At 47.6% G+C, this 25,021-nt stretch overlaps 6 non-coding genes across 6 annotated transcripts; all 6 read right to left on the reverse strand.

Annotated features, from left to right (window-relative positions):
* Nucleotides 1–615: 615 nt before the first annotated feature.
* LOC122377231 lies at nt 616–734 on the reverse strand. Its single transcript, XR_006255820.1, has one exon. It is a non-coding gene; the product is annotated as a 5S ribosomal RNA (ribosomal RNA).
* A 2,485-nt stretch (nt 735–3,219) lies between these two features.
* On the reverse strand, nt 3,220–3,338 carry LOC122377232. Its single transcript, XR_006255821.1, has one exon. It is a non-coding gene; the product is annotated as a 5S ribosomal RNA (ribosomal RNA).
* Nucleotides 3,339–6,683: 3,345 nt separating this feature from the next.
* Nucleotides 6,684–6,802, reverse strand: LOC122377233. The gene has a single exon (XR_006255822.1). It is a non-coding gene; the product is annotated as a 5S ribosomal RNA (ribosomal RNA).
* A 3,852-nt stretch (nt 6,803–10,654) lies between these two features.
* LOC122377234 lies at nt 10,655–10,773 on the reverse strand. The gene has a single exon (XR_006255823.1). It is a non-coding gene; the product is annotated as a 5S ribosomal RNA (ribosomal RNA).
* A 9,423-nt stretch (nt 10,774–20,196) lies between these two features.
* On the reverse strand, nt 20,197–20,315 carry LOC122377235. The gene has a single exon (XR_006255824.1). It is a non-coding gene; the product is annotated as a 5S ribosomal RNA (ribosomal RNA).
* Nucleotides 20,316–23,999: 3,684 nt separating this feature from the next.
* Nucleotides 24,000–24,118, reverse strand: LOC122377236. The gene has a single exon (XR_006255825.1). It is a non-coding gene; the product is annotated as a 5S ribosomal RNA (ribosomal RNA).
* Between the last annotated feature and the right edge of the window lie 903 nt (nt 24,119–25,021).

Below are 25,021 nucleotides of genomic sequence, written 5' to 3' on the forward strand. Positions count from 1 at the left end.
GGGGTCAAAACCTAAGGTGACCTACCCACAAACAAACGATATCTAATTCGACGCGACTGAGCGAGGGCAAGCACGATGCTGCCAAAATCGCGGCTCAGCGGCCGTTTTTTTTTTTTTTGCAAAGTTATTCACCAAAAACGGAACCGTACCTTAGGACACTTGACTGACCTCAGAGGTCACCGGGACCGACGATCTTAAAATTGGGTACCAATCTCTTCGTCTCGTAACGGCGCACACGCCCGTTTTTTTCTGCGACGCGCTAGCTCCACAGGGGCGGAACAGCGAAGGGGCGTTCGTACCTGCCATCCCCCTCCCCTCAGCCGACGCGTATGTAGAAAGCCAATAGGTCCGGTGAGGGTTAAGTGAGAGGTCATATCACTGCTTTTTGGCAACATAGCGATGTCTCGGCCCCGTTAAGCAATTTCGTTGAACGTCTTTCGATGGTTACAGTCCCGTTTCAAATGACATGCAGCTAGAACCAGTATGTAAAAAGAAACTTACCGAGTCCTAATAAATAGAAGACCTGTACAGTGTGCAGGGCACGGGCCATGTCGCAAAGAGCATAAACAGTGAAGGGAGAAATAGCCCAAGTGGCCACCATTGAAGAAGCGAAAATGACAACGACACCCGGTGTTCCCAGGCGGTCACCCATCCAAGTACTAACCGGGCCCGATGCTGCTTGACTTCAGTGATCGGACGGGAACTGGTATTTTCAGCATGGTATGGTCGTTGCCGACGGAATCAGTCCATCTTTACCTCCTTTATCTGTAACATAAAAGATGACGTCACAACTCTGGCACTGACAAGCCTCAAACACCACAGTCATTGCCTTTGGCCAAGCGGATGGCTTGAGTGATGACACTGCTCAGTCTCATTGCTTATGTGACCACCAAAAACACCGCCAAGTACCGATAGGCTACAACAAGCAAATGGCTCGCAAGAAATATGTAAAGGACGATGACACCAAACACATGAGTGAGAAGGGCAGCTGAAAGTCGGCACAACTGAGAAATGATCCCCTCAAATCTCGAGACAAAAGCGGCACTTACACCCACACCGGCCGTGGAGGAAGGGGGGGGCGGGGGTACCGTCCTCCATAGTTTTTTTTTTCGCGATAGCTCCGAATGCCACGGCGATACAGAGATGAAGCTTGGCATGCCTGAATTTTGATTCAAGCCGGATCTTTTGACACCAACCGCGATTTTCGGGTCATTTCAGGTCACCGACTTTTGACGTCATAAGCAAACCTTTGCCAAACTGGGGTCTGCGTATAACGCGCTCTATTGCGGGGAGGGGGCTCTTCATTGCCCCCCTACTAACTCCGAAACTACTGGGCCGATTGTCAAAATTCAAACAAATTCTGATAGCCCTGGAAAAACTAACGAAAGAAACATAATTTCATTGACCTCGAGGTCACCGGTGACGTCACAGTTCAGTGTAAAAATTATTATGATTTTGGCTTGTTAACAATTTGAGCTTTGACCGCCGTCTACAAGTCATATCCGGCTAATTGTTGGTTTACACCCTCGTGAACAGATGCTTTAGATACCCTGAGGGTACCAAACATGTACTTTGATTTTAAGGTCAGGTCAGGTCATCACGGGTCACGGAAATATTATAGCATGCGTCGGTCACATGACATATGTTTTATGGTCCATTTAGGCTATATATTTCGAATTTGATGTGGTTTGTGTCATTCGAGGTCATTTTGAGTTGAATTTGCTCAGATCAGTTCACTTTCAGGTAAAAAGGTCAAATTTTGAAATTGAAATTTTACACGGAGACTGGGAAAGTGAATAATTTTCAAAATTTTCAACATTTGTAAAATCCGAGATAGCAGTTGGATAGCCCAGTCTATTCTAAGTCCTCTCATGCAAAGAAAGAACATCTAGCTTAAAAACTAAGCTCTTGGGAGCGATTGCCGTGGTTCAAGGTTTTGAGTCGAAATCGGCTGAACATGACGTCACTCTGACGTCATTTCCGGCCCACCGATGGTAGCTACGATCATATTTCGATACAATGTGTCAAATTGATGCACCCAAAGTTGCTGTACGTTTAGTGTCGATACGTCATGCAATTTTGAAGTTATTTCAGACAATTGGGAGGGGGGTTACGAATGTCCCCCCCCCCCGACAAGTGGGCCAGGAATTAAAACGTCGCAACTTCGCAACACCCTCTCTGGCGGAGGAGCATTCACAGAGATATGAAACTTGCAGGATGTAGTATCCATTACGAGTTTCTCAACTTGTATCACTCGGATTTTTCCTTAAGGTCATATGAGTTCAGTTTTTTTTTTCGTGACCTCACAATTACAAGGCGATGGGGAAAAATGAAAAGACCTCCAACTATCTTAACTACAAAGAATCGTGATTTCATGCACTCGTTGTAAAGCTCGATGCGTCTCTTTTGCAATGTTGACCTTGCCTGACGTCACATATGACGTCATTAGGCTCATATTAATTTTTTGTCAATAACTTCCGATCAAATTGATCCAGCGATTCGGGAAAGACACCCATGGACTCGGGGAGGCTTGCGAATCGAAGGAGATGGGTCATGACCTCCTTCGACCAACTTCGTGACGTTGGGGCGCTGAGCTGACCGTGACCCGGGGTCAACACCCTAAGGGGACCTCACCCAAACAAACGGTATCTAATTCGACGCGACTGAGCGAGGAGAGCACGATGCTGCCAAAATCGCGGCTCAGCGGCCGTTTTTTTGCAAAGTTATTCACCAAAAACGGAACCGTACCTTAGGACACTTGACCTGACCTCAGAGGTCACCGGTTAACCGACGATCTTAAAATTGGGTACCAATCTCTTCGTCTCGTAACGGCGCACACGCCCGTTTTTTTCTGCGACGCGCTAACTCCACCAGGGGCGGAACAGCGAAGGGGCGTTCGTACCTGCCATCCCCCTCCCCCTCAGCCGACGCGTATGTAGAAAGCCAATAGGTCCGGTGAGGGTTAAGTGAGAGGTCATATCACTGCTTTTTGGCAACATAGCGATGTCTCGGCCCCGTTAAGCAATTTCGTTGAACGTCTTTCGATGGTTACAGTCCCGTTTCAAATGACATGCAGCTAGAACCAGTATGTAAAAAGAAACTTACCGAGTCCTAATAAATAGAAGACCTGTACAGTGTGCAGGGCACGGGCCATGTCGCAAAGAGCATAAACAGTGAAGGGATAAATAGCCCAAGTGGCCACCATTGAAGAAGCGAAAATGACAACGACACCCAGTGTTCCCAGGCGGTCACCCATCCAAGTACTAACCGGGCCCGATGCTGCTTGACTTCAGTGATCGGAAGGGAACTGGTATTTTCAGCATGGTATGGTCGTTGCCGACGGATTCAGTCCATCTTTACCTCCTTTATCTGTAACATAAAAGATGACGTCACAACTCTGGCACTGACAAGCCTCAAACACCACAGTCATTGCCTTTGGCCAAGCGGATGGCTTGAGTGATGACGCTGCTCAGTCTCATTGCTTATGTGACCACCAAAAACACCGCCAAGTACCGATAGGCTACAACAAGCAAATGGCTCGCAAGCAATATGTAAAGGACGATGACACCAAACACATGAGTGAGAAGGGCAGCTGAAAGTCGGCACAACTGAGAAATGATCCCCGTCAAATCTCGAGACAAAAGCGGCACTTACACCCACACCGGCCGTGGAGGGGGGGGGCGGGGGTACCGTCCTCCATAGTTTTTTTTTTTCGCGATAGCTCCGAATGCCACGGCGATACAGAGATGAAGCTTGGCATGCCTGAATTTTAATTCAAGCCGGATCTTTTGACACCAACCGCGATTTTCGGGTCATTTCAGGTCACCGACTTTTGACGTCATAAGCAAACCTTTGCCAAACTGGGGTCTGCGTATAACGCGCTCTATTGCGGGGAGGGGGCTCTTCATTGCCCCCCTACTAACTCCGAAACTACTGGGCCGATTGTCAAAATTCAAACAAATTCTGATAGCCCTGGAAAAACTAACGAAAGAAACATAATTTCATTGACCTCGAGGTCACCGGTGACGTCACAGTTCAGTGTAAAAATTATTATGATTTTGGCTTGTTAACAATTTGAGCTTTGACCGCCGTCTACAAGTCATATCCGGCTAATTGTTGGTTTACACCCTCGTGAACAGATGCTTTAGATACCCTGAGGGTACCAAACATGTACTTTGATTTTAAGGTCAGGTCAGGTCATCACGGGTCACGGAAATATTATAGCATGCGTCGGTCACATGACATATGTTTTATGGTCCATTTAGGCTATATATTTCGAATTTGATGTGGTTTGTGTCATTCGAGGTCATTTTGAGTTGAATTAGCTCAGATCAGTTCACTTTCAGGTAAAAAGGTCAAATTTTGAAATTGAAATTTTACACGGAGACTGGGAAAGTGAATAATTTTCAAAATTTTCAACATTTGTAAAATCCGAGATAGCAGTTGGATAGCCCAGTCTATTCTAAGTCCTCTCATGCAAAGAAAGAACATCTAGCTTAAAAACTAAGCTCTTGGGAGCGATTGCCGTGGTTCAAGGTTTTGAGTCGAAATCGGCTGAACATGACGTCACTCTGACGTCATTTCCGGCCCACCGATGGTAGCTACGATCATATTTCGATACAATGTGTCAAATTGATGCACCCAAAGTTGCTGTACGTTTAGTGTCGATACGTCATGCAATTTGGAAGTTATTTCAGACAATTGGGAGGGGGGTTACGAATGTCCCCCCCCCCCCGACAAGTGGGCCAGGAATTAAAACGTCGCAACTTCGCAACACCCTCTCTGGCGGAGGAGCATTCACAGAGATATGAAACTTGCAGGATGTAGTATCCATTACGAGTTTCTCAACTTGTATCACTCGGATTTGTCCTTAAGGTCATATGAGGTCAGTTTTTTTTGTGACCTCACAATTACAAGGCGATGGGGAAAAATGAAAAGACCTCCAACTATCTTAACTACAAAGAATCGTGATTTCATGCACTCGTTGTAAAGCTCGATGCGTCTCTTTTGCAATGTTGACCTTGCCTGACTTCATTTATGACGTCATTAGGCTCATATTAATTTTTTGTCAATAACTTCCGATTAAAATGATCCAGCGATTCGGGAGAGCCACCCATGGACTCGGGGAGGCTTGCGAATCGAAGGAGATGGGTCATGACCTCCTTCGACCAACTTCGTGACGTTGGGGCGCTGAGCTGACCGTGACCCGGGGTCAACAACCTAAGGTGACCTCACCCAAACAAACGATATCTAATTCGACGCGACTGAGCGAGGCAAGCACGATGCTGCCAAAATCGCGGCTCAGCGGCCGTTTTTTTTGCAAAGTTATTCACCAAAAACGGAACCGTACTGTTAATGGCGCCCGCGGTTCGCATTTAATTCCTCACCCTTCCTTTGATGCCACACGTCAGCTTAAACTTGCACCTCTAGCTGAGTCGGGCGAGTGCCGATGTGGCAGCTGGCTGCGGTCACGTGACCGAGCGTGACCCTTGTGCGGGCCGAGTAGAGGGCGTTGTTTTGTGCCCGGTGTGCTGAGGGGCGGACGTGTGAGCTGGAGCTGCGCGAACTGTAAGTGGATTTTGTATTTGAATTATACCTTTGTTCTTTCTTGATCTTGTTATAAACATGCTGATGATTCATTAACGTAATATAGCTGTTTGTTCGAGTTTGATTTATGTACGTGTTTACTTTCGCTAGGCAGAGTGAGCACCGCGGAGTCGGGCTGCTCGTGAGTCCGGGGATGTTTGGCGGCCGAGCTGTGGCTGTGGGTTCCCCCGTGACGGACCGTGTGGACGGAGCGATCTTCGTGATGAGATCGGCTTGTTGAGCGCCGGAGACGTGAACAGCCGGTATGTTAAACGTTGCGTCTGAATTACTGTACGAAATTGCCCGAATTGTTAAGTGTTAATTAATCGAGTAAATGATAGCGCTAATGGTAACTTTGGTTCTAGGATTGCAGCAATATTTATTCCATGTTATGTTCAATGCACGGCTCACAATATGTCGTTTTGTTCGGACATGTCGGTTGTGGACGTGATTGTGTACTGACCGGTGCATTGTCTGTGTGTTTGTGTCCGGGCAGTAACGGACAGTTTCGGACTGCCTCGAGAGCTGATGCAGACGAATAGAGGTCCAGTTGACGGCACAGCGTGTGTGACTACGAGGGCGCTCGGTTTGGCCCACGGCTGAGGCCGTGGCGGCTACACGTACCTTAGGACACTTGACCTGACCTCAGAGGTCACCGGTTGACCGACGATCTTAAAATTGGGTACCAATCTTTTCGTCTCGTAACGGCGCACACGCCCGTTTTTTTTTCTGTGACGCGCTAGCTCCACCAGGGGCGGAACAGCGAAGGGGCGTTCGTACCTGCCATCCCCCTCCCCCTCAGCCGACGCGTATGTAGAAAGCCAATAGGTCCGGTGAGGGTTAAGTGAGAGGACATATCACTGCTTTTTGGCAACATAGCGATGTCTCGACCCCGTTAAGCAATTTCGTTGAACGTCTTTCGATGGTTACAGTCCCGTTTCAAATGACATGCAGCTAGAACCAGTATGTAAAAGGAAACTTATCGAGTCCTAATAAATAGAAGACCTGTACAGTGTGCAGGGCACGGGCCATGTCGCAAAGAGCATAAACAGTGAAGGGATAAATAGCCCAAGTGGCCACCATTGAAGAAGCGAAAATGACAACGACACCCGGTGTTCCCAGGCGGTCACCCATCCAAGTACTAACCGGGCCCGATGCTGCTTGACTTCAGTGATCGGACGGGAACTGGTATTTTCAGCATGGTATGGTCGTTGCCGACGGAATCTGTCCATCTTCACCTCATTTATCTGTAACATAAAAGATGACGTCACAACTTTGGCATTGACAAGCCTCAAACACCACAGTCATTGCCTTTGGCCAAGCGGATGGCTTGAGTGATGACGCTGCTCAGTCTCATTGCTTATGTGACCACCAAAAACACCGCCAAGTACTAAGTTTTTAATGGGTTTGCTGAAACGTTAGTACGAAGTAACTGGACGGGCAGGCGAGCCCGTCCTGTTACCTATAACTGGACGGCTCGCCTGCCCGTCCAGTTACCGCCAAGTACCGATAGGCTACAACAAGCAAATGGCTCGCAAGCAATATGTAAGGGACGATGACACCAAACACATGAGTGAGAAGGGCAGCTGAAAGTTGGCACAACTGAGAAATGATCCCCGTCAAATCTCGAGACAAAAGCGGCACTTACACCCACACCGGCCGGGGGGGGGGGGGGGGTACCGCCTTCCATAGTTTTTTTTTCGCGATAGCTCCGAATGCCACGGCGATACAGAGATGAAGCTTGGCATGCCTGAATTTTGATTCAAGCCGGATCTTTTGACACCAACCGCGATTTTCGGGTCATTTCAGGTCACCGACTTTTGACGTCATAAGCAAACCTTTGCCAAACTGGGGTCTGCGTATAACGCGCTCTATCGCGAGGGGGAGGGCTCTTCATTGCCCCCCTACTTACTCCGAAACTACTGGGCCGATTGTCAAAATTCAAACAGCGTCTGATAGCCCTGGAAAAACTGTCGAACGAAACATAATTTCACTGACCTCGAGGTCATCGGTGACGTCACAGTTCAGTGTAAAAATTATTATGATTTTGGCTTGTTAACAATTTGAGCTTTGACCGCCGTCTTACAAGTCATATCCGGCTAATTGTTGGTTCACACACTCGTGAACAGATGCTTTAGATACCCCGAAGGTACCAAACTTGTACTTTGATTTTAAGGTCGGGTCAGGTCATCACGGGTCACGGAAATATTATAGCATGCGTCGGTCACATGACATATGTTTTATGGTCCATTTAGGCTATATATTTCGAATTTGATATCGTTTGTGTCATTCGAGGTCATTTTGAGTTGAATTTGCTCAGATCAGTTCACTTTCAGGTAAAAAGGTCAAATTTTGAAGTTGAAATTGTACACGGAGACTGGGAATGTGAATAATTTTCAAAATTTTCAACATTTGTAAAATCCGAGATAGCAGATTGATAGCACAGTCTATTCTAAGTCCTCTCATGCAAAGAAAAAACATCTACCTTAAAAACTAAGCTCTTGGGAGCGATTGCCGTGGTTCAATGTTTTGAGTCCAAATCGGCCGAACATGACGTCACTCTGACGTCATTTCCGGCCCACCGATGGTAGCTACGAAGATCATATTTCGATACAATGTGTCAAATTGATGCACCCAAAGTTGCTGTGCGTTTAGTGTCGATACGTCATGCAATTTGGAAGTTATTTCAGACAATTGGGAGGGGGGTTACGAATGTCCCCCCCCCCCGACCAGTGGGCCGCGAATTAAAACGTCGCAACGTCGCAACACCCTCTCTGGCGGAGGAGCATTCACAGAGATATGAAACTTGCAGGATGTAGTATCCATTACGAGTTTCTCAACTTGTATCACTCGGATTTTTCCTTAAGGTCATATGAGGTCAGTTTTTTTTCGTGACCTCACAATTACAAGGCGATGGGGAAAAATGAAAAGACCTCCAACTATCTTAACTACAAAGAATCGTGATTTCATGCACTCGTTGTAAAGCTCGATGCGTCTCTTTTGCAATGTTGACCTTGCCTGACTTCATTTATGACGTCATTAGGCTCATATTAATTTTTTGTCAATAACTTCCGATTAAATTGATCCAGCGATTCGGGAGAGCCACCCATGGACTCGGGGAGGCTTGCGAATCGAAGGAGATGGGTCATGACCTCCTTCGACCAACTTCGTGACGTTGGGGCGCTGAGCTGACCGTGACCCGGGGTCAACAACCTAAGGTGACCTCACCCAAACAAACGATATCTAAATCGACGCGACTGAGCGAGGCAAGCACGATGCTGCCAAAATCGCGGCTCAGCGGCCATTTTTTTTGCAAAGTTATTCACCAAAAACGGAACCGTACCTTAGGACACTTGACCTGACCTCAGAGGTCACCGGTTGACCGACGATCTTAAAATTGGGTACCAATCTCTTCGTCTCGTAACGGCGCACACGCCCGTTTTTTTCTGCGACGCGCTAGCTCCACCAGGGGCGGAACAGCGAAGGGGCGTTCGTACCTGCCATCCCCCTCCCCCTCAGCCGACGCGTATGTAGAAAGCCAATAGGTCCGGTGAGGGTTAAGTGAGAGGTCATATCACTGCTTTTTGGCAACATAGCGATGTCTCGGCCCCGTTAAGCAATTTCGTTGAACGTCTTTCGAGGGTTACAGTCCCGTTTCAAATGACATGCAGCTAGAACCAGTATGTAAAAAGAAACTTATCGAGTCCTAATAAATAGAAGACCTGTACAGTGTGCAGGGCAGGGCTGAAAAAAGTGTTTCGGTGGTTGTCGTCCGAAGGAACACGGGCTTATTTGGTTGTCGACTAAAGATGTCTAAGCCGCGGCCCGCTGAGGGTCCTTGATTTCCACGCCCTGCTGGGGGGAGGAGGTCCAACACCCCGCTCTTTTAACTCTGATCCTGGGACAAGAAGTGACAAGCAGTAAACGGCATTCGAAAGAACGTCCAAAATAAGGACGAAAATATGTCATTCATTTTTTAGGTCAAGTCAAAGGTCAGGTCACCAGAGTCCAGATGCCATTAAATGAAAAATATTGCCTATTTCAACTTTTTTTCGAAACACCGGCACACAACTCGGGAATCAATTAGGTATAGAGCTACGGCGCCGCGGAAAAGATTTTATAGCTCTTTTGACCCTTTCCGTGACCCTTTCACGGTGCCCCTGGTCGACTTCCACTCACCTTTGAACAAAACGTGCTCAAGTTAGCACATGCACTTTGGTCGTGCAGACGCCACGGACCCTGCGTGCGAATACATTCTTATTCCTCTCCTTGAAAGCGCAGGGCTCTCAGCTGTGAGGCTCAAATGTCCGACGATCCTTATTCCTCGACCTCGGAAGTCCCGAGACACCGTATCCTCGTGGGCATGACATGGCGTGCCCTCCCCGCATCAAAATATTATCGGCACTGACGCGGTCCCACTGTGGCCCTACCCTCAGGCGCCGCCGGGGGTGCGTATGACGTCACAAAAGGAGCCCCGGCGGATTGGAGGGGACGCTAACTGACCGCCCGCCGGGGTGCGGCGCTGAAGGGTGCGGGCAGGGGCCGGCCGAGTCCTGGAAGGTACTAGATTTGCCAGACACGTGTTGCCAGCGGACAACCACGGCGACCACTTGGTATGTCATTGGTCGCCTTTATAAGGGTCGCCGGTCGGCCGTCCGAACGATGGTCGAACGACGCAGTATATACTAAATAGCTACGGGGATTTGGAATATGTCTGTAGCTACCAGGAAATTTTCCACTGAGATGCCGCCGCGTAGGGTGATAACGGACTCGAGAACTGCGAGTCGATTTGATGGGGGAGGGGCAGAGAATGGTTTGCGTGGACAGAGGCGATTGGGTTGGGTGGGCAGAGACGAATGGATTGCGCGCTTCAAACCGCACTAGGCGGGAGGTCTGAATCAGTTCAGGCGCTGCGCGTGGTCGCCATAAGATCGTCTTCTCGGTTGTCGTCGACAACGACAAAACGATACAATTTTTCACCCCTGGTGCAGGGCACGGGCCATGTCGCAAAGAGCATAAACATTCAAGGGATAAATAGCCCAAGTGGCCACCATTGAAGAAGCGAAAATGACAACGACACCCGGTGTTCCCAGGCGGTCACCCATCCAAGTACTAACCGGGCCCGATGCTGCTTGACTTCAGTGATCGGACGGGAACTGGTATTTTCAGCATGGTATGGTCGTTGCCGACGGAATCAGTCCATCTTTACCTCCTTTATCTGTAACATAAAAGATGACGTCACAACTCTGGCACTGACAAGCCTCAAACACCACAGTCATTGCCTTTGGCCAAGCGGATGGCTTGAGTGATGACGCTGCTCAGTCTCATTGCTTATGTGACCACCAAAAACACCGCCAAGTACCGATAGGCTACAACAAGCAAATGGCTCGCAAGCAATATGTAAAGGACGATGACACCAAACACATGAGTGAGAAGGGCAGCTGAAAGTCGGCACAACTGAGAAATGATCCCCGTCAAATCTCGAGACAAAAGCGGCACTTACACCCACACCGGCCGGGGGGGGGGCGGGGGTACCGTCCTCCATAGTTTTTTTTCGCGATAGCTCCGAATGCCACGGCGATACAGAGATGAAGCTTGGCATGCCTGAATTTTGATTCAAGCCGGATCTTTTGAGACCAACCGCGATTTTCGGGTCATTTCAGGTCACCGACTTTTGACGTCATAAGCAAACCTTTGCCAAACTGGGGTCTGCGTATAACGCGCTCTATTGCGGGGAGGGGGCTCTTCATTGCCCCCCTACTAACTCCGAAACTACTGGGCCGATTGTCAAAATTCAAACAAATTCTGATAGCCCTGGAAAAGCTAACGAAAGAAACATAATTTCATTGACCTCGAGGTCACCGGTGACGTCACAGTTCAGTGTAAAAATTATTATGATTTTGGCTTGTTAACAATTTGAGCTTTGACCGCCGTCTACAAGTCATATCCGGCTAATTGTTGGTTTACACCCTCGTGAACAGATGCTTTAGATACCCTGAGGGTACCAAACATGTACTTTGATTTTAAGGTCAGGTCAGGTCATCACGGGTCACGGAAATATTATAGCATGCGTCGGTCACATGACATATGTTTTATGGTCCATTTAGGCTATATATTTCGAATTTGATGTGGTTTGTGTCATTCGAGGTCATTTTGAGTTGAATTTGCTCAGATCAGTTCACTTTCAGGTAAAAAGGTCAAATTTTGAAATTGAAATTTTACACGGAGACTGGGAATGTGAATAATTTTCAAAATTTTCAACATTTGTAAAATCCGAGATAGCAGTTGGATAGCACAGTCTATTCTAAGTCCTCTCATGCAAAGAAAGAACATCTAGCTTAAAAACTAAGCTCTTGGGAGCGATTGCCGTGGTTCAATGTTTTGAGTCGAAATCGGCCGAACATGACGTCACTCTGACGTCATTTCCAGCCCACCGATGGTAGCTACGATCATATTTCGATACAATGTGTCAAATTGATGCACCCAAAGTTGCTGTACGTTAAGTGTCGATACGTCATGCAATTTAGAAGTTATTTCAGACAATTGGGAGGGGGGTTACGAATGTCCCCCCCCCCCGAGCAGTGGGCCGCGAATTAAAACGTCGCAACTTCGCAACACCCTCTCTGGCGGAGGAGCATTCACAGAGATATGAAACTTGCAGGATGTAGTATCCATTACGAGTTTCTCAACTTGTATCACTCGGATTTTTCCTTAACCCGCGCCCTGGTGGGGTCTGTTTATAACGCGACCTGGTGGGGGGGGGGCCATTTTTTGCCCCCCCCCCCTCGTATCTCCGAAACTACTGGACGGATCCGAAAAATTCAAACGGCGTTCGAAAGGCCTGTCAAATTTGTCGAGGGTAACTAAATTTTATTGACCTCGGGGTCACTGATGACGTCACAGGTCAGGTCAAAGATGAAATGTTTCACCGTTCACGGGTCTTCTAGGGAATGCGCTATAACACCGAGAAAAACGCATTTTGTCGGGAATCAGCGATAGGGCGTCAGTTGCCTAGTAGATATGTTGCTGTTAGAGGTCACTGGTCATACCAGGTCAGGTCACAGGTCAGGTCACCAAAGGTCACCAAGGGTCACCACATGAACCCAACTTTACTAACGTGAGATGATGTTTTTTGTACTCCAGCGTAGATGGGTAGCCATACGGCTTCCACGGTTGACAGTCAAAAAGATGACTGATGTCATCACTGTCAACCGTGGAAGCCGTATGGCTACCCATCTACGCTGGAGTACAAAAAACATCATCTCACGCTCTCAGTCCCAGCGGATAAAAACAACACCAACTTTACTAAGGTTATGCGATGCATGTTTTATGGCCAGTTTTTCATTTCCAACTCAATGGTGTTGGTTATAAGACCATCAGGTACGGTTTAGGTCACTTTCTGGTGGAGGTCAGGTCAAGGTCAGGTCAAAAAAGGTCAAATTTCAAAGTTGATATTTTTGCATAAAATGGGTATTGATTCGATGCAGCTTGTCACGGGGAGTCTAATGGTGGTCTTTGTTTTGCGCTACGAGGTCTAGAATTGCTGAAAATTGAGTTTGAAAATTTGACGTCATCAATTTTGAACAGTTTTTTCGCTATAACTTGGCCAAAAAAAGAGGTATCGATCTCAAATTTGGTATGTAGATAGAAGGCGGTAAGGACTATCACATATATTCCGTTTTTTTTCGAAATTCAAAAAACTTTTTGGATTTTTTGGCTATTATATTCAAAAAATCTATTTTTTGATTTTTGGGGGTCAAAATCCAACAATTTCAAAAATCCGAGATAGCAGTTTTGTAGCCCTGTTCATTCTACAGCTTTTATGTTTGTATCATTTTTCTGTATTTGCAAAGCTATAGGCCTGACAGCTCTTCCCGCGAAACCCTTTTTTGGGTCGAAAACGGCAGAACATGACGTCACTCTGACGTCATTTCCGGCCAACCTATCATAGCCTTTGGAAAAATTGCTGGTCACAATGTGTAAAATTGATGTCCGGGAGGGTACTGAAAGTTTGGTGACGATCGGCGCAGTGGTTCTGGAGATATATCGAAAAGTCTGGAGGGGGGGGGGCAAAAAATAGCCCCCCCCCCCCCCCACCAGGTCGCGGGTTAAGGTCATATGAGGTCAGTTTTTTTTGTGACCTCACAATTACAAGGCGATGGGGAAAAATGAAAAGACCTCCAACTATCTTAACTACAAAGAATCGTGATTTCATGCACTCGTTGTAAGGCTCGATGCGTCTCTTTTGCAATGTTGACCTTGCCTGACGTCATTTATGACGTCATTAGGCTCATATTAATTTTTTGTCAATAACTTCCGATCAAATTGATCCAGCGATTCGGGAAAGCCACCCATGGACTCGGGGAGGCTTGCGAATCGAAGGAGATGGGTCATGACCTCCTTCGACCAACTTCGTGACGTTGGGGCGCTGAGCTGACGGTGACCCGGGGTCAACACCCTAAGGTGACCTCACCAAAACAAACGGTATCTAATTCGACGCGACTGAGCGAGGCAAGCACGATGCTGCCAAAATCGCGGCTCAGCGGCCGTTTTTTTGCAAAGTTATTCACCAAAAACGGAACCGTACCTTAGGACACTTGACCTGACCTCAGAGGTCACCGGTTGACCGACGATCTTAAAATTGGGTACCAATCTCTTTGTCTCGTAACGGCGCACACGCCCGTTTTTTTTCTGCGACGCGCTAGCTCCACCAGGGGCGGAACAGCGAAGGGGCGTTCGTACCTGCCATCCCCCTCCCCCTCAGCCGACGCGTATGTAGAAAGCCAATAGGTCCGGTGAGGGTTAAGTGAGAGGACATATCACTGCTTTTTGGCAACATAGCGATGTCTCGGCCCCGTTAAGCAATTTCGTTGAACGTCTTTCGATGGTTACAGTCCCGTTTCAAATGACATGCAGCTAGAACCAGTATGTAAAAAGAAACTTATCGAGTCCTAATAAATAGAAGACCTGTACAGTAGGTCTATTAAAAAAGTCCCCAGCACCAGTGGGCGCTGCCTTCGCTGAGCCGAACCCCCGTCTGCCTGTCCCATATCGCGCCGGGCTCAGGTCAGATAGGGTCAGCGGGACCGCTCGGTCCGGCCCGCGGGCGGTGGACGGGCGGCCGGTAACGCTTTCCGCCAGCCAGCTGTAGAATCCAACACAGGGGACGGCCGCCGCTCAGCGCAGCGAAACCGGTGTTGAAGAATGGCAGTAGATGTTCATGGCCACAATGATTATGAGAAAGTCATTGTTAGCCCGTGCCCCGCAGGAATGCCTATGCACGCCCTGTTGGAGGGAAAATGGGGATTGATCATCATTCTTATAACTCAGCTTTGGGCATTTAAGTGGCATTCGAAGTAGCGTCAAAAGTAGCAAAAAGAAGAAGAAATATACTTCAGCCAATTTTAGATCGGGTCAGAGCCAGAGGTCATGTCACCAGAGGTCATCGGTGGTAAAATTTTGCTTCGACAGGGTGCGTTGCGCGCACCGGTGCATTGGGTTTCCAGTTTCCATGGAAACATCAACAGACTCGGGAGCTCGCAACGCTAGCGTGGAGCCGAATTCATATCAACCGCCGCAACAATGCAGCAGCGCAGCGCAGCGTGCTGCAACGCGGGGCCGTGAAACACCGCCCAGGGCTATCCATGTGTCAGGACGTGATGGGCTCGGCCCCAGCGGAGCATGAGGTCCAGGACTCCCGCCCAGGCCCCCTGTCTCCCCCTAATTCCTGTCATCCTTCCCACTCTGAAATCGGCCGAGCCTAACCTAACACAACAATCAGCTCGTTTACCGCTATGTCTGAATAATATTGTCAGATTTAATAAAGGCGAACGGCTTAGCACGTAAATAACAGCAACTGCCACCATCGGTATTATGTGAAAACCAATTGCTTTTCCACAAACACTTAAAAGTTTTTAGCTTAAAACTTGCTTGAAATTAATTTTACCAGCCTCGTGTTCCTCTTATCAAAAAACGCTTCGAATGAATCAAAAGTTGATCTTTAAAGGTCATTTGAAAAATTTGGGCTATGTTCAAAGACCTGACCTGACCAGAAATGGTCATGATGCATAGCAGGATATTAGATTCGTATCGTGGAACTTTAAGAACACTTTAGATAATTTCATAACTTAAGCATGTCTATCAAAAATAATTATGACATGGCTCATATATAAGCTGGGTGTGTGATCATGCTTACTAGTATGTTTAACGCAACTAATGTAATGTTCTAAACTAATCCAACTAATAATGTTCTATTGGACACAATTTCTATACTTAATTTATTCTCCCGGATTTCATATTTTTATTAATGACACCTTGACGATGTCGAGCAAAAAAACGCTTAGCAGATTTAACAGCCTGAGATACATTCAGTATAAGGAAGGGTCAAGGGTGCTAGATCCCTTCCGTCCTCGCTATCCTCAGGAAAAAAACAATCCGCATCGCCCCTAGTCTTCATGCTTCCCTCTCTGGACTGGAGGTCACCCCACCAGCCAACCTGTAGTTGATGTCGGATCCATTCCAGGACACATAATCCTCTTCGGGTGACCGTTTGGGAGACGGCTGGACCGTCCCGACAGGGCAATCGTCCCACGGGAACAGTCTCGCTTCCGCAGATCACTGTCGCTGGCTCGCACAACCCAATTACTACACCAGAGCAAAGTTATGTCATAGCTCTGCAAGGGCCTTTTCAGACTGAAAAAGATGGCTCCCAACAAAACAAACAATTTTCTCATTCAGTATTGTATCTCATCAAGCACCACATGTTTTCAGAGTGTTTATTATGCGTTCCGTCCAAAAAAAGCGCAGTTCAATTTTCTCCCATTGACTTGAGCGATCTCAAAATTGACCAGGCCTTTCTGTCAATAATGTCAAACTTGCAAAGTCAACGTTTCAAATACATATAGTGTTGCCCATTGAAATCGCTGAAAGTTCTAAAGCGATCGGTTAGTCGGTGTATTTAGATATGATGAGCACAGGAACTTTCCTTGAGGTAAGGTCACTTGACGTGACCTGGTGTTATGACCTTGAATTGAAAGACTTGGGCGAGAAAAATGGGTTATTTGAAATATGAAAATGCTAGATTTTAACAATAATTGCAAACACTATCCCGGCCAAATAGTGAGTGAGAAGGGAGCGATCCCCCAACCCCATGTTTAGCTCCTATAATTGAGCTAGCTGCTAGAGCCTTGCGGAAAAAAAAAACAAGCGCTTGCATCGTTACGTGACGCAGCGACTGGTACCCTATTTTAAAACATCAGTGACCTCTTAGGGCAGGTCAAGGGCCCCAAGGCATTCGATCGGTTTTTGGTAAATAACTTCGCAAAAATGGTCGCATTATCGTCATTTCGATACAATCGTGTTTTCTGTTCTCAGACGCGTCGATTTATACAGGGTATATTGGATTTATATGCTTTTTTGTTCAGGTGAAGCAATTTAGAATGTTTACCTGAGGTCAATGTCATGTTAGGGCAACACAGGTCACGAAGCTGTTGAAAGGAGGACATGTTGCATAACATTTGATTCGGCAAGCTTGCAAAGTCCAAAGATGGCTGTCCCGACTGGCTAGCTCATTTTGATCGGGAGTTATTGACGAAGCACTCCTATCACCCTAGTGACGTCATAAATGACGTCACGCAAGGTGAACAATGCAAAAGTGAAGCATTAGACCTTGCCAAGAATGTATGAAGTCACGATTTGAAGTGCTTGAGGTGTAATTTTAGATCATTTCCGACGCCAAATTAACAGTTTCCATATTTCTCCATTATGCTTGACACTAAGTGCATTGCGGATTTGCATCATTTTATAACTGACAACCGTGCAGAGGTTTACTTAACCCTCGCCGGATCTATTGGTTTTCTACATACGCGCCGGCCGAGGGGGGGGCGGGTACGACCCCCCCCCTCGCCATTTCGCCCCAGGTGGAGCTAGCGCGTTGCGGAAAAAAACGAGCGTGTGCGCCGTTACGAGACGCAGAGATTGGTACTCGATTTTAAGGTCCTAGGTCAACCGGTGACCTCTGAGGTCAGGTCAAGTGCCCCAAGGTACGGTTCAGTTTTTGGTGAATAACTTCGCAAAAAACGGCCGCAGAGCCACGATTTTGGCAGCATCGTGTGCGCCTTGCTCAGGCGCGTCGAATGATATACTTTTTGTCCGGGTCAGGTCAACTTGGGGTGTTGACCTCAGGTCAAGGTCAGGTCAGCACCCCCAGGTCACGAAGTTGGTCGAAAGAGGTCATGTTGCATATCATTCGATTCGGCAGGTCTTCCTGAGTCCATTGGTGGCTTTCCCGACTCGCTAGCTCAATTTGATCGGGAGTTATTGACGAAAAACTAATATGACCTTGATGACGTCATAAATGACGTCACGCAAGGTTAACATTGCAAAGTGACGCATCTAACCTTGCAAGGAGTGCATCAAATCACGATTATGTGTGCTTGAGGTAGTTGGAGATCGTTCCCGGCGCCAGAACAGCAGTTTTCATTTTTCCCCATTGACTTATACCTAATGGTGAGGTCACGAAAATGACCTGACCTCATAAGACCTTTAGGAAAAATCCGAGATATACAAGCTGTGAGACTCATAATGGATACTAGATCCTGCAAGTTTCATTTCCCTGTGACATCTCCTCTGGCAGTGAGGGCGTTGCGAAGTTACGACATCTGAAGACCGTGCAGAGGCTCACTTATGACGCCATAGGTCAGTGACCTGACCTGACCCAAAATGCGGTTGGTGTCAAAAGATCCGGCTTGAATCAAAGGCTAGGTATGCCAAGTTTCAGCTTTCTATCGTCAGCGTGTTCGGAGCTATCGCGAAAAAACCTATTGGGGGCGGCACCCGCCCCCCCCCCCTCGGCCGGCGAGGGTTAACCCTCGCATGTGTGCGGCGTTTTCCAGCTTCTAATGTGTAGGGGGGGGGGGGGTCGGTTGGACCCCCCCTTGCCGTTTGGCCCCTGATCGAGCTAGAGCTTCGCGGAAAAAACGAGCGAGTTGCCCGTGACGAGAGGAAGCCGATGATACCCAATTTTAAGGTCCTAGGTCATTGGTTGACCTTCCAGGTCAGGTCAATGACCCAAGGTCGGGAAAATCGGGACCTGCTAGAAAGTCGTAAAGTGTGGCTGCTAAGGGGTTTTTCGGGGTGCTGATCACGAATATCGTGTTAGTTTTGATCACAGATGATGTCTTTAAGCATTTAGACCAAGTCGGGTCAGGTCAGGTCAGGTCAACCAGTAGGCGTCGTGACGGGTATTAGTATTACGTGTCAACCGCCTCTGACAGCTTTGTAACATGTTACGAAGTCACCAAAACTACTTCGTAAATGTTCAAATGGTTGCTAAATTCGAATTCAGCTCCAAAAACTAGCCTAGAAACATGTAAAACTCGAAAAAGTGAACCGAGGTCACCAAAGGTCAATGACCTGACCTGACCTTCAGGTGACCTTGACACCCACCCTAATGCATGGGAGCAACATCAAATCACATGTTTGAACGTTTGAAACCACGAAAAGCTTGCAAACGCGCGGCTAATGCGAGCCGACATACGCGGAATCGCGATTCCGGCCAAACATGGTCTCGGAAAAGAGGTCACAGGTCAAAGGTCATTGGGGTCAGGGTCATGAAATTTTCAGGGTAGGTGTAAAATTGATCAATGCGAGGGTACTGAAAGTTTCGTCGCGATCGGCCGCTTTTTACGCGAGTTATTTGCGAAAAACCATGGGGGGGTCCATCCGACCCCCCCCCCCCCCTACACATGCGAGGGTTAAGACGCCATGGTTAAGTGACCTGACCTGAAAACGTGGTTGATGTCAAATGATCCGGCGTGAATCAAATGCAAGGCATATGAAATGTCAGCCTTCTATCATCAGTGTGCTTTGAGCTACCGCAAAAAATACATGGTGGCGGCATTCACCCCTTCTCGGCCGGCGAGGGTTAAACCTCGCTTCGAATTATTGCAGATAATGATGCAACCGAAAAACAAAGCATTTATCTGTGTCTAGAACGGCCGCTGACTTGTTGGACAAGATCCCCAATCTTGATTTGCTAGATGGGGATAAAATGCTGGGTATGTGATACATATATACCCCTCGATTTGCTCTCGCGCTATGTCTATTTTAATCATTACTGTCGCTTTTTTATCCGAGATGATGTCGCCGCTAAACGGGTTGTTTTGTTTGCTTGCTTGCGTTGAATGGTCATTACGGCTTATTGAAGGGTTATGATAGAATAGGAATGGGGCGAGGGAGGATATGCACTGCGTCTGCAGGTGTTTAATTTAGATCACAAAGGCATCATTTCCGGCATAGTGCAGAGTCACTATCTTCCCCCTGCTCTGCACTGCGGCATCTCTGCGCCCCTCACACGGCGTCCTCACTCCACGGCCGGCCGCCGCCAACTGACCCACTCGCCGGGCGCCGCGACCTGACCCGTGTCGCTGCCGCGGCCTGCGCAATAGAGTCGGGGCTGGAATCCGGGGGTTCGGCCGGCCGGCCGCCTCTGGAGCGGAGGACTTTTTTTGTAGACCTACTGTACAGTGTGCAGGGCACGGGCCATGTCGCAAAGAGCATAAACAGTGAAGGGATAAATAGCCCAAGTGGCCACCATTGAAGAAGCGAAAATGACAACGACACCCGGTGTTCCCAGGCGGTCACCCATCCAAGTACTAACCGGGCCCGATGCTGCTTGACTTCAGTGATCGGACGGGAACTGGTATTTTCAGCATGGTATGGTCGTTGCCGACGGAAACTGTCCACCTTCACCTCCTTTATCTGTAACATAAAAGATGACGTCACAACTCTGGCACTGACAAGCCTCAAACACCACAGTCATTGCCTTTGGCCAAGCGGATGGCTTGAGTAATGACGATGCTCAGTCTCATTGCTTATGTGACCACCAAAAACACCGCCAAGTACCGATAGGCTACAACAAGCAAATGGCTCGCAAGCAATATGTAAAGGACGATGACACCAAACACATGAGCGAGAAGGGCAGCTGAAAGTCGGCACAACTGAGAAATGATCCCCGTCAAATCTCGAGACAAAAGCGGCACTTACCCCCACACCGGCCGGGGGGAGGGGGGGGGGGGGGTACCGCCCTCCATATTTTTTTTTTCGCGATAGCTCCGAATGCCACGGTGATACAGAGATGGAGCTTGGCATGCCTGAATTTTGATTCAAGCCGTATCGTTTGACACCAACCGCGATTTTCGGGTCATTTCAGGTCACCGACTTTTGACGTCATAAGCAAACCTTTGCCAAACTGGGGTCTGCGTATAACGCGCTCTATTGCGGGGAGGGGGCTCTTCATTGCCCCCCTACTAACTCCGAAACTACTGGGCCGATTGTCAAAATTCAAACAAATTCTGATAGCCCTGGAAAAGCTAACGAAAGAAACATAATTTCATTGACCTCGAGGTCACCGGTGACGTCACAGTTCAGTGTAAAAATTATTATGATTTTGGCTTGTTAACAATTTGAGCTTTGACCGCCGTCTACAAGTCATATCCGGCTAATTGTTGGTTTACACCCTCGTGAACAGATGCTTTAGATATCCTGAGGGTACCAAACATGTACTTTGATTTTAAGGTCAGGTCAGGTCATCACGGGTCACGGAAATATTATAGCATGCGTCGGTCACATGACATATGTTTTATGGTCCATTTAGGCTATATATTTCGAATTTGATGTGGTTTGTGTCATTCGAGGTCATTTTGAGTTGAATTTGCTCAGATCAGTTCACTTTCAGGTAAAAAGGTCAAATTTTGAAATTGAAATTTTACACGGAGACTGGGAATGTGAATAATTTTCAAAATTTTCAACATTTGTAAAATCCGAGATAGCAGTTGGATAGCACAGTCTATTCTAAGTCCTCTCATGCAAAGAAAGAACATCTAGCTTAAAAACTAAGCTCTTGGGAGCGATTGCCGTGGTTCAATGTTTTGAGTCGAAATCGGCCGAACATGACGTCACTCTGACGTCATTTCCAGCCCACCGATGGTAGCTACGATCATATTTCGATACAATGTGTCAAATTGATGCACCCAAAGTTGCTGTACGTTAAGTGTCGATACGTCATGCAATTTAGAAGTTATTTCAGACAATTGGGAGGGGGGTTACGAATGTCCCCCCCCCCGAGCAGTGGGCCGCGAATTAAAACGTCGCAACTTCGCAACACCCTCTCTGGCGGAGGAGCATTCACAGAGATATGAAACTTGCAGGATGTAGTATCCATTACGAGTTTCTCAACTTGTATCACTCGGATTTTTCCTTAACCCGCGCCCTTGGTGGGGTCTGTTTATAACGCGACCTGGTGGGGGGGGGGCATTTTTTGCCCCCCCCCCCCTCGTATCTCCGAAACTACTGGACGGATCCGAAAAATTCAAACGGCGTTCGAAAGGCCTGTCAAATTTGTCGAGGGTACCTAAATTTTATTGACCTCGGGGTCACTGATGACGTCACAGGTCAGGTCAAAGATGAAATGTTTCACCGTTCACGGGTCTTCTAGGGAATGCGCTATAACACCGAGAAAAACGCATTTTGTCGGGAATCAGCGATAGGGCGTCAGTTGCCTAGTAGATATGTTGCTGTTAGAGGTCACTGGTCATACCAGGTCAGGTCACAGGTCAGGTCACCAAAGGTCACCAAGGGTCACCACATGAACCCAACTTTACTAAGGTTATGCGATGCATGTTTTATGGCCAGTTTTTCATTTCCAACTCAATGGTGTTGGTTATAAGACCATCAGGTACGGTTTAGGTCACTTTCTGGTGGAGGTCAGGTCAAGGTCAGGTCAAAAAAGGTCAAATTTCAAAGTTGATATTTTTGCATAAAATGGGTATTGATTCGATGCAGCTTGTCACGGGGAGTCTAATGGTGGTCTTTGTTTTGCGCTACGAGGTCTAGAATTGCTGAAAATTGAGTTTGAAAATTTGACGTCATCAATTTTGAACAGTTTTTTCGCTATAACTTGGCCAAAAAAAGAGGTATCGATCTCAAATTTGGTATGTAGATAGAAGGCGGTAAGGACTATCACATATATTCCGGTTTTTTCGAAATTCAAAAAACTTTTTGGATTTTTTGGCTATTATATTCAAAAAATCTATTTTTTGATTTTTTGGGTTCAAAATCCAAAAATTTCAAAAATCCGAGATGGCAGTTTTGTAGCCCTGTTCATTCTACAGCTTTTATGTCTGTATCATTTTTCTGTATTTGCAAAGCTATAGGCCTGACAGCTCTTCCCGCGAAACCCTTTTTTGGGTCGAAAACGGCAGAACATGACGTCACTCTGACGTCATTTCCGGCCAACCTATCATAGCCTTTGGAAAAATTGTTGGTCACAATGTGTAAAATTGATGTCCGGGAGGGTACTGAAAGTTTGGTGACGATCGGCGCAGTGGTTCTGGAGATATATCGAAAAGTCTGGAGGGGGGGGCAAAAAATAGCCCACCCCCCCCCCCACCAGGTCGCGGGTTAAGGTCATATGAGGTCAGTTTTTTTTCGTGACCTCACAATTACAAGGCGATGGGGAAAAATGAAAAGACCTCCAACTATCTTAACTACAAAAAATCGTGATTTCATGCACTCGTTGTAAGGCTCGATGCGTCTCTTTTGCAATGTTGACCTTGCCTGACGTCATTTATGACGTCATTAGGCTCATATTAATTTTTTTGTCAATAACTTCCGATCAAATTGATCCAGCGATTCGGGAAAGCCACCCATGGACTCGGGGAGGCTTGCGAATCGAAGGAGATGGGTCATGACCTCCTTCGACCAACTTCGTGACGTTGGGGCGCTGAGCTGACGGTGACCCGGGGTCAACACCCTAAGGTGACCTCACCAAAACAAACGGTATCTAATTCGACGCGACTGAGCGAGGCAAGCACGATGCTGCCAAAATCGCGGCTCAGCGGCCGTTTTTTTGCAAAGTTATTCACCAAAAACGGAACCGTACCTTAGGACACTTGACCTGACCTCAGAGGTCACCGGTTGACCGACGATCTTAAAATTGGGTACCAATCTCTTTGTCTCGTAACGGCGCACACGCCCGTTTTTTTTCTGCGACGCGCTAGCTCCACCAGGGGCGGAACAGCGAAGGGGCGTTCGTACCTGCCATCCCCCTCCCCCTCAGCCGACGCGTATGTAGAAAGCCAATAGGTCCGGTGAGGGTTAAGTGAGAGGACATATCACTGCTTTTTGGCAACATAGCGATGTCTCGGCCCCGTTAAGCAATTTCGTTGAACGTCTTTCGATGGTTACAGTCCCGTTTCAAATGACATGCAGCTAGAACCAGTATGTAAAAAGAAACTTATCGAGTCCTAATAAATAGAAGACCTGTACAGTGTGCAGGGCACGGGCCATGTCGCAAAGAGCATAAACAGTGAAGGGATAAATAGCCCAAGTGGCCACCATTGAAGAAGCGAAAATGACAACGACACCCGGTGTTCCCAGGCGGTCACCCATCCAAGTACTAACCGGGCCCGATGCTGCTTGACTTCAGTGATCGGACGGGAACTGGTATTTTCAGCATGGTATGGTCGTTGCCGATGGAAACTGTCCACCTTCACCTCCTTTATCTGTAACATAAAAGATGACGTCACAATTCTGGCACTGACAAGCCTCAAACACCACAGTCATTGCCTTTGGCCAAGCGGATGGCTTGAGTAATGACGCTGCTCAGTCTCATTGCTTATGTGACCACCAAAAACACCGCCAAGTACCGATAGGCTACAACAAGCAAATGGCTCGCAAGCAATATGTAAAGGACGATGACACCAAACACATGAGTGAGAAGGGCAGCTGAAAGTCGGCACAACTGAGAAATGATCCCCGTCAAATCTCGAGACAAAAGCGGCACTTACCCCCGACACCGGCCGGGGGGAGGGGGGGGGGGGGTACCGCCCTCCATATTTTTTTTTCGCGATAGCTCCGAATGCCACGGTGATACAGAGATGGAGCTTGGCATGCCTGAATTTTGATTCAAGCCGTATCGTTTGACACCAACCGCGATTTTCGGGTCATTTCAGGTCACCGACTTTTGACGTCATAAGCAAACCTTTGCCAAACTGGGGTCTGCGTATAACGCGCTCTATTGCGGGGAGGGGGCTCTTCATTGCCCCCCCCCCCTACTAACTCCGAAACTACTGGGCCGATTGTCAAAATTCAAACAGCTTCTGATAGCCCTGGAAAAACAGTCGAAAGAAACATAATTTCATTGACCTCGAGGTCACCGGTGACGTCACAGTTCAGTGTAAAAATTATTATGATTTTGGCTTGTTAACAATTTGAGCTTTGACCGCCGTCTTACAAGTCATATCCGGCTAATTGACGGTTCACACACTCGTGAACAGATGCTTTAGATACCCTGAGGGTACCAAACTTGTACTTTGATTTTAAGGTCAGGTCAGGTCATCACGGGTCACGGAAATATTCTAGCATGCGTCGGTCA

Source organism: Amphibalanus amphitrite, unplaced genomic scaffold, assembly GCF_019059575.1.
Source record: "Amphibalanus amphitrite isolate SeventyFive unplaced genomic scaffold, NRLGWU_Aamphi_draft 002651F_arrow, whole genome shotgun sequence".
Lineage (NCBI taxonomy): Eukaryota > Metazoa > Arthropoda > Thecostraca > Balanomorpha > Balanidae > Amphibalanus > Amphibalanus amphitrite.